A 15,222-nucleotide genomic window follows, 5' to 3' on the forward strand; every position below is an offset into this window, starting at 1 on the left:
GCGATATTGTTCTTCGCCACCTATCTGTTAATGATTATGGGTTTTAGAATGATGGCCAAATATCGCAAATAGAAGCATTTTCGATATTTTAGTGGTGCGACTGTAATATATTGTGTGTAATGAGTTTCAGGTGTGTATGATCACATGGGGCGTGGTTTGGCTGTGAGGATTCTACATTTACATTTATGCATTTGGCAGACACTTTTATCCAAAGCAACTTACAGTGCACTTATTACAGGGACAATCCCCCCGGAGCACCCTGGAGTTAAGGGCCTTGCTCAAGGGCCAAACAGTGGCATCTTGGTGGTGCTGGGGCTTGAACCCCCGACCTTCTGGTCAGTAACCCTGAGCCTCAACCACTGAGCCACCACTGCCCCACTATGTCTACAGTAGGTTGAGTATCCTTTAAACACAGAAAGATACCCACATCAACGACAAACACGACATGGTGTCAGAAGTGGTGGTTCAGCAGTACAATGAGAACGTAAACCAGTACTGAATGAAGGATTCCTGATGAAAACGAGTGAACGGCACATCAGTGAAGTTAGTCTGTGCCCAGCAAACATGCCAGTGCGGGCCCACTGTGGGTAAGTGTGGTTTTTCTGTGGGACAGTGTGGGCAAGGGCAAACCCTTTGGGGCCCCATGTGGGCATTCTGTGGGCAAGCCCACTGTGGGCTTGCCTACAGAAAACCCACACAGGCCCCCAGTGGGTTAGTCCATGCGGGGCCCATAGTCGTTTTGCCCATTTGGGCCCACATGAGGATTTACTGTGGGCAACCCACAGTGGGTTTGCCCACAGAAAACCCACACGGCCCCCAGGGGGTTAGCCCATTCGGGGCCCATAGCAGTTTTGCCCATTTGGACCCACATGAGGATTTACTGTGGGTAACCCACATTTAGCATATAGTTAAAAATAGTTACATTTTTTTGTTAAAAAATGGTTAAAAAGTTAAATATTTTATGTGGGTGTTTTTTAATTGCGTGTCTTTATGGTTGCCAGATTTTGTCACAAACCCAACTAATCTCATATGGTATAGCCTACAATTTTTTGGGTGTGAGATGTAGTCCCATCCAATGATCATTAACATAGGCTGTAAAATAGATAAAATCAATTCCCATGATGTTTTTTTTATTATTATTATTTTGCTAAAATAAATGTTATTGTATCTGTTGTTATTAAAATATACAATTATAAGATTGCTATATATTATTACATACTTTACATTTATATCACTCATTCTATTCTATTCTCCATTTTGAAATTTGTTAATATAAATGATATATAAAATGTATACATTATATAGCCTAGTATCTAGAGTACCTGACAAAAGTTTCTAAAAAAAAAAGTATCTTATGCTCACCAACACTTTATTTAATCAAAAATAAAAAAACAGTAATAGTTGAAAATGTAACAAATTAATATAAATGTTCTTTTTTAATATATTTTAAAATAATTAAACATTTCTTTAAAAAGAAAGTTTATAATATAAAAAAAAAATATATATATATATATTCAGCATCATTACTCCAGTCTTCAGACACATGATCCTTCAGAAATCATTTTAATATGCTTATTTGCTGCTCAAGAAACATTTCAGTTGTGCTGCTTAACATTTTTGTGGAACAATGATGTGGTAAGATTAAAAAAGACAGATATTCATATTTTTATTCATCAAGGATGCATTAAATTGATCAAAAGTGACAGAAGACATTTATAAAGTTACAAAAGGTTTCTATTCAATAAATGCTTTAATAAAATTAATAAATGCTGTTTATTAAACTGAAAAAAGTATACATTTCTACAAAAATGTTAAGCAGCAAAAACATTTCAACATTGATCAATTGTAATAATATTTCACAATTTGTACTGTACCGTTTGATGAAATAAATGCAGCCTTGGTGAGCACAAGACTTCTTATAAAATCTTAACTTCATACATGTTTAGTAAAACTTATTTTAGGTAATTGACTTCTTTGTCACAGGACAAAAATATAGCACTTGGCTGCTGTCATGAATGGGCCTACATATATGTAGTATGAGAACTTAATATTAAAAGCCTAGTTTATGGGAGACAAAGAAGCAAATACAATTTGTATAGTAATATCTTCCACAATAAGAAAAGGGGTGGGTGGGAAACACCACCACGAGTTTACCATTTAAAGAATTAGCATGGATTATGGCAGTTAAAAAAACGTCTAGGTTACGTATGTAACCTCAGTTCCCCGATGGAGGGAACGAGACGCTGTGTCAGAGAACCACACTAGGGGTCTCTCTTGAGCCGATATTCACCTCTGTACTATGAAAAAAGGCCAATGAGAGTTGGCAGCCAGTATTTGCATGTCCCTACTCGACATACGGGTATTTAAGCGCGCAAATACGGAGTTCATTCAGGATTTTTCTGAGGAGCCGGAAATGGTCCGCCACAACAGGGGCTCGGCTCAGCGACGTGGCAAGGGGGACACAACGCCTCGCTCCTCCATCGGGGAACTGAGGTTACATACGCAACCTAGACGTTCCCTTCTGTCGCCTTCTTACGCTGTGTCAGAGAACCACACTAGGGGTCCACTTAAAAGCGCTATGCGCTGAGCCGCGTACGCGGATCCGCTGATACAGGAGCCGAGCAGGTATTCCTACGGCAGAACGACCAACTGTATCAGGTCGCGACGCACTCTTCCCCAATGCCCCATTTAAGCCATCAGGATTCCTTATCGCTACCCCGAGGGGGGAACAAGGTGACGGCCGCCAACATGGGAACGGGCCAGCCTGGCTGGGCCTCTTTTCTCTATGTTTCTCGCGATAGAGCAACCACGCCGGGCCCTTACACGCATTGAGGGAAGGGGGTCTTAGCCCTTGGTAGGGCGGGGAAGACCCTGCGGAGGCCACACCTACCCGGAGGGGAGGCAAATTTGAGTGGCACATACATCGCATGGCCTATACCTAGGCCTTATGCGAACAGTAGTGCGGTGGTAGCACCAGCCTCAGAGAGGGGGAGCATACAGCACGGCACCTGAGGTAGCTGTGACTGCCTAAGGGAAACACGGCCAACTCACGGAGGGGACAGAACCGTGGTTTTACACACAGGGGAGTCCGAGCAGGAGGCCTTACCTGTGGGGCCCCTATACCAGTACAGGGTAGCTAGCGGTACCGCGAGTGGTTTGGGTCGGCGAGTCCCTCCCAAGAGAACTGCGACCAGCAAGGGCTAGGGAGGAGCCAACCAGTGTCCCAAGCCTGGGATCTCCTGGGAAGAAGGCGCACTGTTTCCCTGGTTAGGGGAAGGGCGCTGGGTGCAAGCTGATCCACCCGGTCAGATCGTCGGCGCGTCACCGAAGTTCTCACGGGCTCGGTACCTGAGAGAACACGGGATCTAAACTGACTCAACCTCGGAGATTGTAGAATCTCGCAAAAGTGTTAGGTGCTGCCCAGCCCGCAGCTCTACAAATGTCTGCTAGGGCAGTGCCCCTAGCCAGTGCCCATGAGGACGCAACACTCCTGGTGGAGTGGGCTCGACCCAAGAAGGGGGGCACGGCCTGGGTGTGATAAGCCAGGAAATGGCATCGACAACCCAGTGGGCGAAGTCTCTGCTTGGAGACAGCTGCTCCTTTCTGCTGTCCCCCAAAGCAGACGAAGAGCTGCTCAGAGCCGCCTGGTGCTCTGTGTGCGTCCAGGTAAATACGTAAGGCACGCATCGGACACAGCAGTGAGAGGGCTGGGTCTGCCTCCTCCCGGGCAGCTTGCAGGTTCACCACCTGATCCCTGAAGGGTGTGGTAGGAACCTTGGGCACGTAGCCTGGTCAGCGTCTTAGGATCACGAAAGTGTCTGCCGGACCGAACTCCAGGCAGGCGCCGCTAACAGAGAACGCATGCAGGTCCCCCACCCTCTTGATGGAGGCGAAGCGATCAGCAGGGCAGTCTTGAGAGAGAGGGCCCTGAGTCCAACTGAGTCAAGCTGCTCAAGGGGGGTCTCCGGAGTCCCATCAGGATCGACCGAGAGATCCCAGGAGGGAAATAGGTTAGGCCGGAGGGAATCATCCTCCGGCACCTTTTAGGAACCTGACGATTAAGTCGCGGCTTGCCAAGAGACTTGCCGTCTCACCGTGGTCATGGTGGGCCATGATAGCAGCAACATACACCTTGAGGGTGGAGGGGACAGCCTCCTCTCCAGCCTCTCCTGAAGAAACACGAAGCACTGACCTAACTGACGACTTCTGCGGTCTTCGCTCGGAAGAACACCAGTTCATGAACAGACGCCACTTCAGGGCGAAAGATGCCTGGTCGAAGGGGCTCTGGCTTGGTTAATAGTGTCTATGACGGCTAAAGGTAGGTCGGCTAGACCCTCCGCGCCCGGCCCAGGGACCAGACGTGGAGTTTCCAGAGGTCTGGGCGCGGGTGCCAGAGCGTGCCCCGGCCCCTGAGAAAGAAGGTCCTTCCTCAGGGAATTCGCCAGGAGGGGCTGTCATAAGGAGCGTGAGATCCAAAAACCACGCCCGGTTGGGCCAGTAGGGGGCCACCAGAGTGACTTGCTCCTTGTCCTCCCTGACCTTGCATAGCACCTGTGCAAGAAGGCTCACTGGGGAAAAGCTGCATTTGCGCAGCCCCACGGGCCAGCTGTGTGCCAGAGCATCTGTCCCCAGGGGAGCCTCTGTGAGGGCATACCAGAGCTGACAGTGGGAGGTTTCCTGGGAGGCAAACAGGTCTACCTGGGCCTTGCCTAACCTGTCCCAAATCAGCTGGACCGATTGGGGTGGAGCCTCCACTCTCCGCCAGGCAAGGTTTGTCTTGACAGCGCCCGCTATCACATTGAGGTTGCCGGGATGTGAGTGGCGCGCAGCTTACTCCAGTCGCTGCTGACTCCAAAGGAGGAGACGACGGGCGAAGCTGTGACATGTGGGGAGCGCACTCGCTTTGGCGGTTTATGTAAGCCACCACCGCGGTGCTGTCTGTCCTGACCAGGACATGTTTGCCACGTAATCATCGGAAGAAATTTCTTCAGGGCAAGACGAACGGCCAGCAGCTCTAGGCAGTTGATGTGCCAGCGCAGCGGCCTTGGTTCCACCGCCTGCGGCTGCGCTACGCTGCACACGGCGCCCAACCCAATTTGAGGCGCCGGTTGTAACCAGAACGCCGACGGACACCTGTTGCAAGGGTACCCCTGCCCAAGAAAGCAGAGGTCTGTCCAGGGTTTGAAGGTTTGGAGGCAGGCAGTGGTAATTTCCACGCGCGCGCGTCGCGGGCGCCATGCTCGCCTCGACTCGAAGTCTGGAGCCAATGCTGAAGTGGTCTCATATGCATCAACCCTAGTGGCGCCGACCGCCGGAGGATGCCATATGCCCCAGGAGCTGTTGGAAACGCTTCAACGGACCACGGTGCCTGGCTTGAAGGAAGCGAGGCATTCCAGCACTGACTGAGCACGCTCGCTGGAGAGACGCGCTGTCATTGAGACTGAGTCTAACTCCAAACCGAGAAAAGAGATGCTCTGGACTGGGGTGAGCTTGCTCTTCTCCCAGTTGACCTGAAGCCCCAGCGGCGGAGGTGCTCGAAGCACCTGGTCTCTGTGTGCGCATAGTAATTCCTGCGAGGGGCCAGAATGAGCCAATCGCCGAGGTAATTGAGATGCGTGATGCCCGCCTCGTGAAGGGCAAGAGCCGCTTCGCGACCTTCGTGGAAGACGCCGAGGGACAGAGACAGGCCAAGGGGAGGACCTTGTACTGATACGCCTGGTCGTCGAATGCTAACCGTAGAAAGGGTCGGTGTCGAGGGCTTAATTGAGACGCGAAAGTACGCGCCCTTCAGGTCTACCGCCGTAACCAATCTAGATGCCGAACGCCAGATAGGATTTGTTTCTGGGTGAGCATTTTGAACGGGAGTTTGACAGGGTCCGATTGAAAACTCGCGAGGTCCAAGATCGGTCGTGATGCCACCGCTTTTGGGTACAACGGCAAGGGCTGTAGAAACCCTTCTTCGCTTCGGTTGGAGGGACAGGCTCTATCGCGCCCTGATTAGAAGGGAGGCGATTTCCGCAAGCAGGGAGAGGGCATGTTCGGCCGCACTGCGGAGGAACGTAACGCCTCAGGAAGGGGGCGGAGACCTGGCAAACTGAATTGCGTGAATCGAAGTCGAATGGTCCGTGCAGCCAGCGCGGACGAAGCTGGGCAGAGAAAGCCATGCCTCTGGCGCTCTGTGCTAGGGGCACCAAGGGGACAAGTATTTTGACGCACTCGGGCGGGCTTCGCGAGCGGTGCGGAACAGGTAACGCAGCGCCGGAGGCTCTGTGGCGCCCCGAGGCTCTGGTGCTGAGAATAAGCTCAAAGCACTTACCTTGTTCCGCGCACCGCAGGGGCGGGTTCGTGACAGAGGAGGAGGTCTGATGTCGGCGCCCTCTGGACTCGCCTGAACCGGCCGGCCGGGAACAGTCGCGGGGCTGAGGGCGGAGCACCGCATCCTGGGCGCCGGACTGTTGAGGCCTGAAACAAAAGTGCCGCGGAGAACGGCATTTGCGGGCCATGTGACCCAGAGGTAAAGGAAATAGCTCTTTATTGAGAATTTGGTACCGCGAGCCCCGGCCAGGGGTGCGCAAATGAAAAACACAAGATTCTCCTCCCCGCCCTCCACCGGGGACGGAGCGGTCTCACCATCTCCGAGCTAACTTCTCGCCCTCTGGGTCCGCTGTCTCAGGGACGCTTGGGAGCCTTCCGGTCCTCGACGGGTCCGTGGAGGCAGGGGCGACGCTTCCTGCGGTTTGCTCGACGCTGGGGCTGAGAGCTGGGCCCAGGTTGGGGCGGAGCAGAAGGTCTTCTGGCCGCAGGAGGACGCCTCGGCGAAGCAGATGGGGCCTGGGCCGTGGCGCAGGCTTGCGGCGCCGCATGATGTGAGAAATGGCCTCCGCCTGCTTCTTCACCAGGGAGAACTGCTGGGCAAAGTCCTCCACGGTGTCGCCAAGAGGCCTAACTGGGAGACAGGGGCGTTGAGGAAGCTAAGTCTTGTCGGCTTCACGCATCTCAACCAAGTCCAGCCATTGCTGACGCTCCTGGACCACCAGAGTGGCCATCGCCTGCCCGAAAGTGCCCGCGCTAGACCTTCGCCGCCTCAGGGCGAGGTCGGTCGCTGAGCGCAGTTCCTGCAGCGCGTCGGGATCAGGGCCACCCCGCGCATGTTGCGGAGTGCCTTGGCTTGGTGGACCTGCAGGAGAGCCATGGCATGCAGGGCGAAGCGGCGCGTCCGTAGCGCTTGTAGGCCTTCGCGGTGAGCTGAGGATGTTGCTCTACAGGACCGGAAGGGAGTACAGGGCGCCCCGCCAGGTGGTAGTGCTTCCGGGCATAGATGGATCGCAACAGCTCTATCCACCTGGGGATCTCCGCGTACCCGTGGCGCGCCCGCCGCCGAGGGTGGCGAGGGCGGATGAGCAGGTGGCACGACGAGTGGAGAGGGGTGCTCTCCACGAAGACGCCAGCTCATCATGCACCTCCGGAAGAAAGGTACTGGGGGCGAGGCTGTGAGCGCGCTCCACGCTCAAAAACCAATCGCCTAGCCGCGATGGCTGCGGGAGGATGGAGGGTTCCAATCCAGGCCCACGCTATTGGCTGCCCGGAAAGCATATCGACATCTGCGCTGCCGGCCTCCTGCTGGGCGTGCAAGCCCGAGGCGGCAGCCCAGAGGAGCCCTCAGCGCCAGAGCCCACGCCCCGATGTCGCGGCTAACTCATCTGCTTCCATCGCCTGAGGGTAGGCAGACTGGCTGTGAGGCGAAGTCGCCGCCACCTCGAAGCGAGGACGGAGTCAACGAGCGTGCCGGGCGCTGGTGGTCCGAGGGGCGCACCCGGCGGAGCTGCACCCGCTGCCATCCCCAAATCGCCTCCATCGCCAGCCGCATCGCCCTCAATCCCGTGGGAAGAAGGAGCGACACGGGGCGGTTGGAGTGGCTTGCTTACGACTGTAAGCAAGCCGCGATCGCTAACGTTGTCATGGTCATGTTCTCGCAGTGAGAACATGAACCATCCACAAACGCAGCCTCGTGTGATCACTGCCCAGACACACGAGACAACGCCTGTGGCTGCCGGAAGCGGAGAGTACTCTATCAAGATTCAGGAACAACACAGGGGCGAAGGGCATCTTTAAAAAGACGCTGCCCTTAAAAGGACGCTCACGCCGCTGTGTTTTTGCTCTTTAGAGAAATTACTCTTTTAGAAGAAAATAACTTTTTATGAAAGAAAGACTCGTGAGAGATCTTTCTTATTTCTGCAACTGTCGACGCGCCAGGGCAGGAAGTGCACAGCCGCAGCAACCAGGAGAAAGCCGCTGTTGTGCGCCGCAGAATCCAACAGCATGCAGCAGAGGATAGCAGGAACTCGGTGTGTAGTCACGCAGCAAACTGCAAACACGCACCATCGGCTCGAAGAAATTTTCTGAATGAACTCCCGTGATTTGCGCCGCTTAAATACCCGTATGTCCGGGGCGGACATGCAAATACTGGCTGCCAACTCTCATTGGCCTTTTTTCATAGTACAGAGGTGAATATCGGCGCCAAGAGAGACTCCTAGTGTCGCTCTCTGACACAACGTAAGAGAGCCGACAGAAGGGGAACACTAGACACTTGCAGGCTGGATAATTTAAATTTATTAATTTAATAGGGCCTACATTAATTTAATTTTTTTTTTTTACCCGCGAAAGAACCTGGAAGCCGGTATAAAAGCTCTGATCAACGGCAATCAAGTGCACAGCACGTCGACGACTCCATCTGTGGACATCCTGACTGTACTGAAGACATCCTGAAGAAAGAGGTTTCCTGAGGTAAAATACTTTTTAAACTATTGTATTCAAATAACTTAAAACTTATAACTCCAATACAAATATCAATGACAATTAAAAGTATTAAGAAAACTATATCAAATCTTGAATTATGAAAAAAGGACACAGGCGGTCTGAGGGAACAATTTGTTTTTCTCAGGCTATTGCGCAGTTTCAAACACATTAATAATAATAATAATAATATAAGCCCTTTTCATATATAAAACCCAATGAATTATCAATTGACGGACTACCTTTTACCAACTCTAATGTTCACGTAAACGGGTTTTGCTACCGTCTACACCGTCAATAACCGTTAATGTCGTTATATCTGTGTGACGTCATTTGGGCATATTTCACTAAATTAAATGTCAGTCATTTTTAAATACCAAGGAGTTGTTGTCATGGTGAAACCTCCAAACATTTGGTATCTCTGAAAAGCCCTGAATGTGCTCTTTAAAGGACACCCAGAATGTCAAGTCAAGTCACCTTTATTTATATAGTGCTTTTTATAATACAGATTGTTTTGCATTTTTCATAGAGAGCATATGACGTAATTTAGATATATTTTTAAGATTTAAAAATGCAGTTTTACAGATAGTTTTTCGAGTCTATTTGTGGTCGATAGTGTCAAACGCAGCACTAAGATCTAGTAGCACTAATAGAGAGATACAACAACAATCGGATGATAAGAGCAAACCATTTGTGACTAATGAGAGCTGTCTCAGTACTATACAGTCTAAATCCTGATTGAAAATCCTCACAGATAGTTGTAAAGATACTGCCTTTTCTAGTATCTTTGACAGAAAAGGTAGATTCGAGATCGGCCTGTAATTGACTAATTCTGTAGGATCAATTTTCATATTTTCTCTGTCTCACTGTTTCCTTGTCTGTCTGTCTGTCTGTCTCTCTCTCTCTCCAGCAACAGAACGTCACATCATTTCTCAGTTAGAACACCTGAAAGGAGAGGTTGCTGTCATAAAGCAATTACTATTTAAGCTGACCAAACAGAGCTCTCTGGATGCAAACCTACCATTTGCCTCTGAAAAGCATGATGGACCTTCAAAATGTAGAAAGCAAACTGAAAGATGAGGCATGCTACAGTGCAATGGTACACTTGGTTTTATTAAATATTTGGTATTTAACACCTCTTTAAAAGCCTGCTAAATTAATAAATGCATTTAAATAAATAAAGTTTTGTACTTTTTCACTACAGTTTCAGCTGTACTGTGAATATACTAATGTGTTACTGCTTTAATTTAGGCAAAGTATCTGGCAACAGTTGGGGGTACAAGCCCAACCTCCAACACCAGACGTATCCTGGTCTGCATGCTGACCACCCCACTTGCCCAGCAACTGTGCTGGAAGGGCTCTGGCCAGAAGATGGCCTTTGGGCAGATGTTGGTCTGCAAAGCAGTTATAGGTACAGTATATAATGTTTATATGTGATAAGCCCGTATAACATGAATAAAAATGAAAAAAAAAAAAAAATGGGAAGGAAAAATCAGTAGTCAGGCGTAAATGTACAGTAAATGAACAATGTTTGATCTATCTCCATGTTTCCTGTAGCCAGTAATCCTCGTCAAAGTGCAAAGGAGGTTGAAATGGTGTAACAGTACTTGAACAACCCTTATTTTGTTTTTAACATTTGTATTTCAATTGATCCTTTCTCACTTAGATGCTGTGACAAAAAGCAGCCAAGCCACTGCATGCGAGGTGGAAGTGTCCATAAAAACGTGGCTCCGTAATGCAAGGGACAGAGATGGGGGAAGGCAAGGAAGGGCCAGAACTGCAGTGAGGGAAATACCTACTGAGGGGATTGGTTTTTAATTTACTTTCATATGTGTTTTAAGTATTCTGTGGTTCTGTTTTTGTGTGTTTATTGCTGTTTTAAACTGCTCTATTGCTTTTTTTATTGCTGGTTAAAATAAATCTCAATGTATTATTATTAATTATAATTATTATTAATGTCTGTAAATAAATTATTTTAAAAAAAAACATGACCCTCGATTTATTGCTGCTACCTTTAACAAGTGCAATTGTTCTGTATATAGTAAAGTACCCACACTCCGTGTGCTCAAACTTTGCACCTACACCCACAGTGTGCCCACATGAGGGCCCACTCTAATTTGGGCTGTCCCACTAGGGCCCCACCTGGACCCCATAGTGTGGGGCCCACGCGTGCCCCACATTTCACGGCGGTATTTGGGCCCACAATAGGCTGCCCACAGTGGCCCCACATGGGCACCTAAGGGGTTTGCTGTGGGCCCACAACTGGCCCCAATGGGGGCCCACTCTACTTACTGTGGGCCTGCCCACAGTCAGCCCACACTTTGGGGTGTACCACTGGGGCCCCACCTGGATCCCATAGTGTGGTGCCCACACGTGCCCCGCACGCGCGCCGGTATCTGGGCCCACAGTGGGCTGCCCGCAATGGCCCCATTCGGGCCCCAATGGAGCATGTTTGCTGGGTGTTTGTTTGGAAAAGGATAAACGGGCTAGATGGAACCATTTAAGCCACCATCACCTCTGTGACATTGCTCTCAGGCAATGTCGCAGAGAATTGGCGGAGGTGGGAACAAAGATTTTTATTGACGGCAACTGGGCTGAAGAAAAAGATGATAATGTTAAAATAGCGATTTTGCTTCACACAATAGGCGAAGAGGCACTTTCAGTAACACTCACGTTAAACTATGAAGACGAATGGAATCATACCACTGACAAGATTTTGCAAGCTTTAAAACAGCACTGTAGCCCACAGAAAAATATTGTTTGAATGATAACCGTTTTGGTCGCATACGAGGACAGACGGCTATCAGTGGATAAGTTTGTTACATCAGAAGTCAAGACTGTGAGTTTGGCCAAAGTGAAAATGATATGGTAAGAGACAAACTAGTGTTTAGTCTAACATTCACTCAAATGAAAGAGAGACTGCTCAGAGAAACGGGGTTGACCCTAATGAAAGCATTAGTCATGCAGAGCAGCCGACGCAAAAAATGAGATCATGGTAGGCTAATGCAGACAAGACCAGTGGATTCAGAAGCAGCAATTCAAGTGATCAGAAAGTCAAAAATTTGCTCTGGGAAAAAAAAAAGGATTTACGATGAATTATAAAAGTAAAGCATCTGTAGGAGATGTCCCGCATATGGAGTAGAATGTTATAAATATGGAAAGAACAATCATTTTGCGAAGATGTGTAAGACAAAATGCCTGAAACGGCAGCATCAAGAAGTGTTGATAGCATTGAGAATGACATTGACATGCTCCATATTGGCACAATCCTGCATATAAATTCAGATACAACAGTAATACAGAATGATAAGGCATGGTATGTTAAAGTTAATTTGAATGGAATGGATGTCAAGTTTGTCAAGTGTAAACTGGACACTGGTGCCGAAGCAAATGTGTTGCAAATGGAGATGTATGAAAAGGTTCCTGCTGTATATCTGATGAAATCTACAAACACTGTGCTTGTGGCTTTTGAAGGAAATAAAATAAAACCAGAAGTTACCATACCGGTTATGTGTGAAACGCCTAAATCTTTACTGCAGTTCTTTATTTCCCCTCAGTCCAGTACTCCAGATTTTAGGCAGAAAAGACTGTGAAGCCTTACAGTTGGTGAAGAGAATAGAGGCAATTGGAGTGAAGGGAACAAAGACAAGAGATCTGTCTTTACAGGGCTTGGTGAGTTTCCTGGTGTTCATCATATACATGTTGATTCAAATATAACTCCATTAGTACAGAGATGTAGGAAAATTCCTCTAGCCATAATGGACAGATTAAACTCTACTTTACATGAGCTAGTGAGAGCTAAAGTCATAACTCCAGTGCAAGATCCAACTGATTGGGTGAACATCCTGGTGATCACAGGAAAAAAAAAGAATGGAGCATTACGAGTGTGTTTGGACACAAGAGAACTGAACAAGGCTATAAAAAGACAACATTTCTCCATTCCTATGCCTGATGTGAGATTCAGATTGTCTGGTAAATCGATCTTTACAATCCTAGATGATGGATGAAGGATGGGTACTGGCAAGTCAAATTGGACGAACTATCATCCATGCTGTGCACGTTCAATACACCATGGGGAAGGTATCGCTTCTTGAGGCTTCACTGGCTGATTTAATACCAAATGGAAGTATTATTTTGTGGGAAAAGTGAAGTTTCTGGAGACATTGAGGGAGTGCATATCATTGCAGATGACATGATCATTGCTGCATCATCAGAGCAAGAGCATGATGAGATTTTTACATCAAGTCATGGAGAGAGCAAATAAGTCTAATGTTAAGTTCAATAAGGACAAGTTGCAATACAAAATTCAAGTATATGGGACATATCATCACCTCGGAAGGGGTAAAACCTGATGGAGACAAAGTTCAAGCAATTGTTAAAATGCCACCACCAGAGAACAAGAAGGTGCTTCAGAGATTTCTGAGAATGACCAGGTTTTTATCTCCGTATATCCAAAATGAAGGATCACTAACTGCTCCATTTAGCTATTTGTTGAGTGAAGAAGCTGACTGGCAGTGGAGCCCGGAGCTTGATGAGGCTTTAGAAAGTCTTTAGGTAGCCTTAAAGCACCAGTACTTGAGTACTATGATCCTGTCAAATGGTTGGTAATTCAAGCTGATGCATCAAAAGATGGCTTCGGAGCTGTGCTCATGCAAGAAGGGCATCCCTTGTACTACAGCTCACAGGCACTTACAGATAATATGAAAAATTATGTTCAAATTGAAAATGAGTTGCTGGCCATTGTTTTTGCTGTCAAATACTTTCATCAGTATGTGTATGGTAAAGTAGTGACGGTGCAGAATATTTTTCAAAAACCATTGAATAAAGGACCAGCAAGACTGCAGCGAATGATTCTTAGTTTACGAGGCTATGATCTGAGGATTCAATACACACCAGGTAAATGTATGTGGATTGTAGATGCGTTGTCCAGATATGTTGAAACCACTAAAATACATTAGTCAAACAGATGATGTCCTGCAAGCCATAAAAGAAGCTCATAAAAGTTACTGGGGTAAGCAATGCAGTAGGCTTGAGGAGAAATTGCACAAATTCTGGTCCGTGTGACAACATCAGTATACAGAATGATGTGCTAATGATTGGAGATAGAATCATCATTCCAGAGAAATTGAAGTCTACTGTGTTACAGAGGTTACATATTGGCATCAAGGTATACAACAAACTAAAGCACAAGCAAGGCAAGTTGTGTTTTGACCTGGCATGTCACAAGATATTGAGAGCATGGTAAGCAAATGTGGCATATGTCAAAAGTTCCAACCTCAAAATCAAATAGAAACTCTTCAGTCACATGACATCCCAGATGTTCCCTGGTTGAAGCTTTGAGCAGACATCTTTGAATTGCAAGGTCCGTCTTTCCAGGGGTGTAGTCCAGAAAGCTGGGTTAATTTACCATCAGATTAACCCTGAACTAGGGGTTGATTAACCCAAAACCTGCTTACTCGGGGTATGTTGGTTCCAAAACACCTGTGTCGAGTTAGTTTAATCAACCTACTGCTAATAACCTCGAAGTTAATCATGCGCGACGGCTGAACATATAAAGGCATTTTCAATGGAACGCTGAATTCAGGAGTCACCATGGAAACTAAGGGTGAAAGGTTACATGCCGCGTACTTCTCCGAAGCGGAGTTAGAAGTTTTAATGTTGGCTAATGAGGAGTTCAAGCCCATTATAATGAAAAAAGCAATACAGCTGCATATGCGAGGGAAAGACAATTGGCTTGGCAAAAAATAAAGAGTAAATGCGTACGTTTTTTACGTACCGCCTTAAGGGATGCACATTCTGCAAAGATACTCAAAAGAAAGTGAATTGCAAGCAGGAAAATGCAGGAAAGAGGAAAATCATAATAGGGCCTACAATTAATTTCAAACATGATAAAACATTTCATTACTGTAAGTCTCATCTTATTATGTTCTTCCACTGTAGAATTTATCCATTTAGCATCACATCATGAAAACAGTTGAAAATATCATCACTACACAGTTCAGGGAAAACACTGTTGCTTTTATACTCTATAATAATGCCATTTCAAAACATGTGAAGCATAAGAAAAAAATGCTAAATAGAAATGGACAAATTCTCAATTTCTAATGAAATTTCATCACCTGTCAGCACAATAATGCTATTGTTTATATGTAATTCATTGCACTACCTTTCCCAGGGCAGGGTTGCAGCAGCTGTGCATAAATTCTCACGTAAGTTGGGACGTAAAGTTCACTTTAAGGGCTTAGTAACTACTAGTTAGTTTGTAACTAAGACAGTGCTTAATTTGGGTGCATCACCTGTTCTTAAGGCAAGACTTTACTAGTAGGTCGTAAGCTCTCTGTAAAGTGATGCGTAGTCGCATATATGACGTTTACCTGCATTGATCCAATAAGCAGCCTTTAAATTTGTACACAGAAGTGTTAAAAAGCT

Source organism: Xyrauchen texanus, chromosome 21 (assembly GCF_025860055.1).
Source record: "Xyrauchen texanus isolate HMW12.3.18 chromosome 21, RBS_HiC_50CHRs, whole genome shotgun sequence".
In the NCBI taxonomy this organism is placed as follows: Eukaryota; Metazoa; Chordata; class Actinopteri; order Cypriniformes; family Catostomidae; genus Xyrauchen; species Xyrauchen texanus.